The 6,372-nt window shown below is 51.6% G+C and overlaps 1 long non-coding RNA gene across 1 annotated transcript in view; it reads left to right on the top strand.

Annotated features, from left to right (window-relative positions):
- LOC107183952 overlaps positions 1-5,974 on the top strand; it is a 10,538-nt gene extending 4,564 nt beyond the window's left edge. Inside the window, exon 3 of the long non-coding RNA XR_001514770.1 lies at positions 5,890-5,974. This is a non-coding gene — a long non-coding RNA (uncharacterized LOC107183952). The remainder of the gene's footprint in view (positions 1-5,889) is intronic.
- Positions 5,975-6,372: the final 398 nt, after the last annotated feature.

The following is a 6,372-nucleotide window of genomic DNA, read 5'->3' as shown; positions in this document are numbered from 1 at the left end:
AGAGAGAGAAGAGAAGAGAAACATTGATGGAGCCAGGGATAGAGCCTGCAGCCTAGGTGCATGTCCTTGACCGGAATAGTGCCTGTGACCCTTCCGTCTGCAGGTCAATGCGCTGACCACTGAGCACCAGCTAGGGCAGAGAGGAACTGTAATGGGGAGCGTATTCAGTGCTAGTAAAACAGTGGAGTGTGGCTGGGGGACAGGAGAGCATTGACAAAGGCAGGACAAGCAGATGCTGTTACGAGAAGTTAGCACAGGAACACCCCCTGTCCTCCAGGCACCTGAGGCTTTCCATGAGCTTTTTATTCCACAAAATTTTCTGAGAACAAATGCAGTGCCAGCCCCTGTGGCTTGACTAGTTAGGTTGGTCTCTGCTCTCTGGTGCTCACAGACCTGCCTACAAGTGGTCTCCCAACAAGTCTCCCACCTGAATTGCCCAGAGTCCCCTCTTACAAAGGGGAAAATGAGATTCGGAGTTTAAATAACTTGCTGAAGTTGTAAGTAAGCAACTGGTCGGGCTGGGGCTGGAGGGTAAATGCCTTTGACTCCAGAGCCTGTGAGGGCCCATGTAGTGCTGAATCTGGAGCGGCCTGAGGTCCCAGCAGGGAGGGGCAGGACAGAGAGCCCCTTCCCCAAGATGAGGACGATCCTGACTCCAGGTTAGGGGCTTGGTTAGGGACTTGTAAACAAGCCCAGCCAGTTTGACTCTGCCTGGCACCACCACGCTGTGCTTCCTCCTGGGAGGGGCCTTGCCCTAAGGGTTAGGGACCTGTGCTGGGGGAGGGCTGTGAGAGGGACTGCAGGCTCAGCGGGTGGGATAGGAGTTGTGTGTGGGCCCCCCAGTAAGTTTGATAAGGGAGAGAAAGTCAGGAGCTGACTGCAGGCTTCACCACAGTCCAGGAGGACAGGGCCAGGGCACGGGCACCTCAACTGAATGGAGAGAGTGACCCTAAGAAACTGCCTGGGACAGTTTGGAAGGAGTTCAGAGCCCCTCCTTCTGACTTCAGTTTTCAGGTTTTCATGGTAATGTCCCATGTGGGTGGAGGGCCGGCGGGAAGGGTTGCCTTAAGGTTAGAGCAGGTCCTGCTAGAGCGGACAGCCAGCTGCCTCTTGGCCAAAGGGTCTTGCTGCTGCTTGTGAGATTATTCCCGTTTGAAGGTAATCCACTTACTGGAGCATGTGGAGTGTGGGTGAGGAGGGAAGTGGCCCAGTCTTTCCACCCCTCACATGGCAATTCCAAGGAAAGGCAGGGCTTGGGCTTGGCTTAGGGGGAGCTTCTAGCAGGGGAGTGGGCCTGCTGTGGAGATGGAAGGACTGCTGGCTGTGGCATGGGCGTGGCCGCTGTGCAGGCTCCTCCCCTGTTTTCCAGGCTGCTCCCAAGGCCTCGGGCTGCTTTGCCTGCAGCACCTCTGGGTGGGTGGGTTCTCCCAGGCGGGTGTGGGGCCACTCAGTGCCTTGAGAACAGCACTACCATCCCCCCCCCCCCAATGGGTGGAGGCGCTGCTCCCATCACCACACAGGTCTGAGCCCCTTGGCCTCTTCATCAGCTTGTTGCAGGCTCTTTAAGGGAGGGGCCTGTCCCCTCATTGCCGTTCCCTCATTGCTTTGCATTGGTGAATTCTTGTTCATAAATGAATGAGAGGGAGAGTAGGGTTGATGGCTGGGAGAGCGGGGACAAGGGCTTTAGTGCCTGCCCCTGTATGGACATAGTAGGACTTTCCTTAGTGATGAGTACGGCTACACATTGTGCCCCTGAGTTTGTGTTGTTCCCTGTGCAACCTGACTGAGGCCTGCCCGCTGGTGCCCGGGTTCTCAGCTCTGCATATCAGGGTCACTAGGAGCTGGCAGAGGCTAGCCCAGCCCATCTCTGGGGTGGGCCCAGGCATACACGTGTCCTAGAGCTTTTGAAATGAATCCGGGGTGCAGCCAAATTGGAGAACCACTACTTTAGCAGGTGATAAGTCTTTGTCAATAATAGAATTAAGCAAATGGTGAGCCCAAATGGACCGGTATGTGATCTAGGGTGGTCACAAACTGCTTTACTCTGATGGACTCCTAGGATTGGGTTCACATAAGTTAGGCTGATTCTTTGTTAGTTACCAGGATCTTGGAGAAGCACCAAGTGCAGAGGGGCTCACTCTTCATGGTCCCTCTTATCTGGGTGGCAGTGGGAGGGACTCCAGGTCCTCCTTGGCCTTGAGAGTCTGCCTGTCCTGGTTTCTTGGTTGCATTCTTGGGACGTGGTTGGCCTCTGTATGCCCTGCCTAGACCTGACATAGTGGCATTTGGGCTCCTTGTGGCTCCCTAACAAGCTTGCTGTGGCCACTGCTGGAGACTCTTGGGCTGGTGTCCCTTCCCTTTCCCCTCAGGGTCCCTGGGAGAGAGAGAGGTTGGTCCCTGGGCTGTTATCTGGGTAAGGTGTGTGAGAGGGCCGTTCACAAGGGGCCAGGAGGCAGAGTGGGAGGGGCACTGGAGGCAGAGCTTCAGGTAAGGCCTGCTTGCCCAGCCCAGCCCCCTTTGTTGGGACAGAACAATGGGCTTTCCTGGGGTTTAGTTCATATCTGTGGACTGACAGGACACAGGACAGCCTGCCTGTTCCCGGCAGCCTACCATGTGAGGTGAGTGGCAAGGCCCTTGGGTGTGGGTGGTCTGCTGTGGCCCTGGTTGGTGTCCTGGGTAGGAAGTGTCCTGTAGAGAAGGAAGAGCAGCCTGGGCTGGGGCAGTGAAGGAGATGGGATCGAGAGTGACCTTGGCGGGGGCGTCAAGTAGGAAGGGGGTGGTATGGGGTCTAGTCCAAATGTCCTCTCTCTGTTCCTTCTCTGCCCGCACACATCTTCGTAGGTAGGTGGACCCAGGGGGCTGTGTTGATAGGGAGTGGTCTTGGGGATGGGTGTCTGCCTACTTTAGGGTTTTTGCCTCTCCACTCCATCCCTCCCCTGCCCTTTGGTAGGAGGCAGCTGATGGTTTTTTTGTCTGGCAAGTGCTAAACATGACTTTTTTGAAAACCGGGAGGAGGATGGTTCTTGGAGTTCCTGACCGAACGCTAAGAAAAGAGTGGCAGAAGAGGTCCCTGGAGCTCCTGTTGGACTCTTACCCCATGCTAGGCCTTGTGGGAGGCTCCTGACATCTGAGTTACAGCCAGGAAGTGATTAGATAAGTTCTAAGAGAGTGAGAAACACACTCATATGTGCGTGGAAGCACTGACCATGTATGTGTGGGCTCTTCCTGTGGGCAGTGCTTGGGCCAGAAGACAGCCAAGGGTTTCACTTGAGTGGGGTGGGGAGGTGGCTGCCTGGATAAAGCCAAGGAGTCCGGCTCCTGGAACTGGAAGTGGGGCTGAAGGGTAGTCCCCTGTGGCTGGGAAAGGACCATTACAAGCCTGTTGAGCAAGTGCCCTCCCCCTTCTCCCAGGACCTGCAGGGCAGAGAGGACTCTCTGGCCATTCTTATCCTTTTAGTCACACAACTCCTTCCTTCCCTCCTGGCATGTTAGAAGCCTCTGCCCTGTGGAAACTCCCTCCAGGAGAGCATGTTGGGGACAGTGTCCCCGGAAACTCAGAGCTGGGCTCCTTTTCTTCTCTGGGGATTCTCTCAGTGTGGGCAAACGGGAGGTGCTCAGGCATTGCGGCTGATGGTGTTGGGGATGCAGGGAGGGTGGCCTCTCGGCAGTGTGAGGCTGTCTCTTGGCAGATGGGCCCAGAGGGTCTGGCAATGCTGGCCACGAGGGAGGAGCCCACCGACAACCTCCTGAGGTGCCCTGGCCCCACCAGCAGGTGCCTTTCTCCAGGAGTGGGTGGCTGGAGCACTGGGCTTGGGTCGTCCTTTGATGGTGGTAGGTCAACCTGAGCCCCAGAGGGGTGCAGGCCTGGTGGAGAGGATTGTTTCCAAAGTCCCACATTCCATGCATGTGTTGACGCTGATAAGGGCAGCAGGGCTGGCTTAGCCGCTTTGGACAGGAGGGGACTTTGACTTCATGCCCCCAGCAGGCAGCATGCACATCCTGCTTCCTGTAACACCCCTCCCCCACCGACCACCTCTACCTCCACAACACCAGCTCAGGTCCCACAGCCTACAGAGGCCCAGCTTGCCTCTTGACGTATTACCTGCTCTGTGAGTTAACAGGTCTTGGAGGGTCCTTTAATTGTTTGTGCCCGCCTGCTTCTAAGAGCATTTGAGAATGCCATTTGAAATGGCACTTCCTTTTTATTTGAAATTTGTTACTCTTAGGTTTGGCAGGAGTCTTATCCAGGATTTTACTGTTTGGTGAAAGAGGATTCTGGCCCTAGCCAGTTTGGTTCAGTGGATAGAACGTCGGCCTGCGGACTGAAGGGTCCCAAGTTTGATTCTGGCCAAGGGTACACGCCCAAGTTGCGGGCTTGATCCCCTGTAGGGGACGTGCAGGAGGCAAGTGATCAATGATTCTCTCTCATCATTGATGTTTCTCTCTCTCTCCCTATCCCTTCCTCTCTGAAATCAATAAAGAAATACATATTTTTAAAAAAGAAGATTCTGGTGTGAAATTTGTTTTTCTCCATGCCTGTAAAATAGGCTGGTAGAAATATTTCAAATAATTGTTGTCAGCTATTCTCAGAGTGTTTTGCAGATCCCTGGGGGTCCCCAAGACCCTTTACATAATATTTAGAAGTTATTGGTCTTTGTCCCATGTTGACACTTGCATAGTGGGTGCCCCCCCCCCTCCCGAGGGCCATGGGGAGGTATGTCTAGACCAGCCGTGGGCAAACTACGGGCCGATCCGGCCCATTCGGCTGTTGTATCCGGCCCGCGGAGCCGAAAGAGCGGAGGGTTCTCTTGCTCTCCCTCCGCTCCTTCACCAGCAGCAGTGTTAACATGTATTAGTTCACACAAACACTCCACCCATGCTTTTGTTCCGGCCCTCCGGTCCAGTTTAAGAACCCATTGTGGCCCTCGAGTCACAAAGTTTGCCCACCCCTGTCTAGACCCTGGAGTACATGTCTCTAGTATTCTGTGTGACAAGATGGGAGCGCGAGTGCATGTGAGGCTTTCCTGTCTCTGACTGATGGCTGCGCTATGTGCTGAACCAGCTGCTTTTCTTCATGGAACATTATTTTCACTTGAATGAACGACTGACAGACAAGGTGTGGTTATTCAGACTCAGAGAATTTGTCAGACATTTTCTCAGATGAACAAGGTGTGCCTTGCCACAACTGAAAATATTTGTTGCTGGTGAAAGAGCTGTCAGGAGAAAATAGAATTTTGGAAAACTCCTATCTGTCACCAGGAGACTGTCTTAAAGAAATTAAGTGGTGGTCTTAATATGGACTTTTTTTTGGTGTGAAAACATTTGGGAGATAGGATTAACTCAGTGAACCAATATTTCCAAATGACCAATGCTTCGTGTTACAAAATCCTGGTTGAGTATGAATGTAGGGTAGACCAATGGATTTTTGTTATAACCAGATACGAATAAATCACTGACCACAGTTTCAGATTCTACATTGCAATTTTTATTTTTACTTATTTATTTTTACATTGCAATTTTTAAGAAACTACCCCTTGCCAAGTTGTAGTGTATATCTATGAAGAAGAGCCACATCTCTGAAAAGGTTATTAAAATACTCCTCCCTTCCTTCTGTGTAAGGTCAAATGTCTTCGTAGACTTTAATCAAAACCACATAGCCTAACAGACTGACTACAGAAGCAGATATGGGAATCCAGTTACTTCTATTAAATCAAACATTAGAGAGATTTGCAAAAACAAAACAATGCCACTCTTCTCACTAATATTTTTCATTTAGAGTAGTTTAAAAATTGTTATTATTTTTTATTGATTTAAAGAGAGGAAAGGGGGGCGAGAGAGAGAGAGAGAGAGAGAGAGAGAGAGAGAGAGAGAGAAACATACATCAATCAGTTGGCTCCTGGACACACCCCAACCAGGTATCAAACCCAAAACCTGGGCATGTACCCTGACTGGCAATTGAATCCACTACCCTTTGGTGCACGGACACAACTCAACTAACTGAGCCACACCAGGCAGAGCTGGAAGAGTTGTTTTTTTATTTGTTTGTTTTTTAATCCTCACACGAGGATTTTTTTTCCCATTGGTTCTTAGAGCACGTGGAAGTGAAGGGGAGAGACAGAGAGAGAAACATCGATGTGAGAGAGACATATCAATTGCTTGCCTCCTGCACGAGCCCCGACCAAGGCCAGGGATGGAGCCTGCCACTGAAGTATGTGCCCTTGACCGGAGTCGAACCCGGGACCTTTCAGTCCATAGGCCGATGCTCTATCCACTGAGCCAAACCGGCCAGGGCCAAGAGTTTGGTTTTTAAAAATTTTATTTATATTAATATAAAATGAGTTGTTTTGATATTTTAATCAGTTAAATTTTTTA

The sequence above is a fragment of the Myotis davidii genome, unplaced genomic scaffold (assembly GCF_000327345.1).
Source record: "Myotis davidii unplaced genomic scaffold, ASM32734v1 scaffold223, whole genome shotgun sequence".
NCBI lineage: Eukaryota > Metazoa > Chordata > Mammalia > Chiroptera > Vespertilionidae > Myotis > Myotis davidii.
Note: the sequence above shows the minus strand (reverse complement) of the source record. Positions and strands in the feature narration are given on the sequence as shown.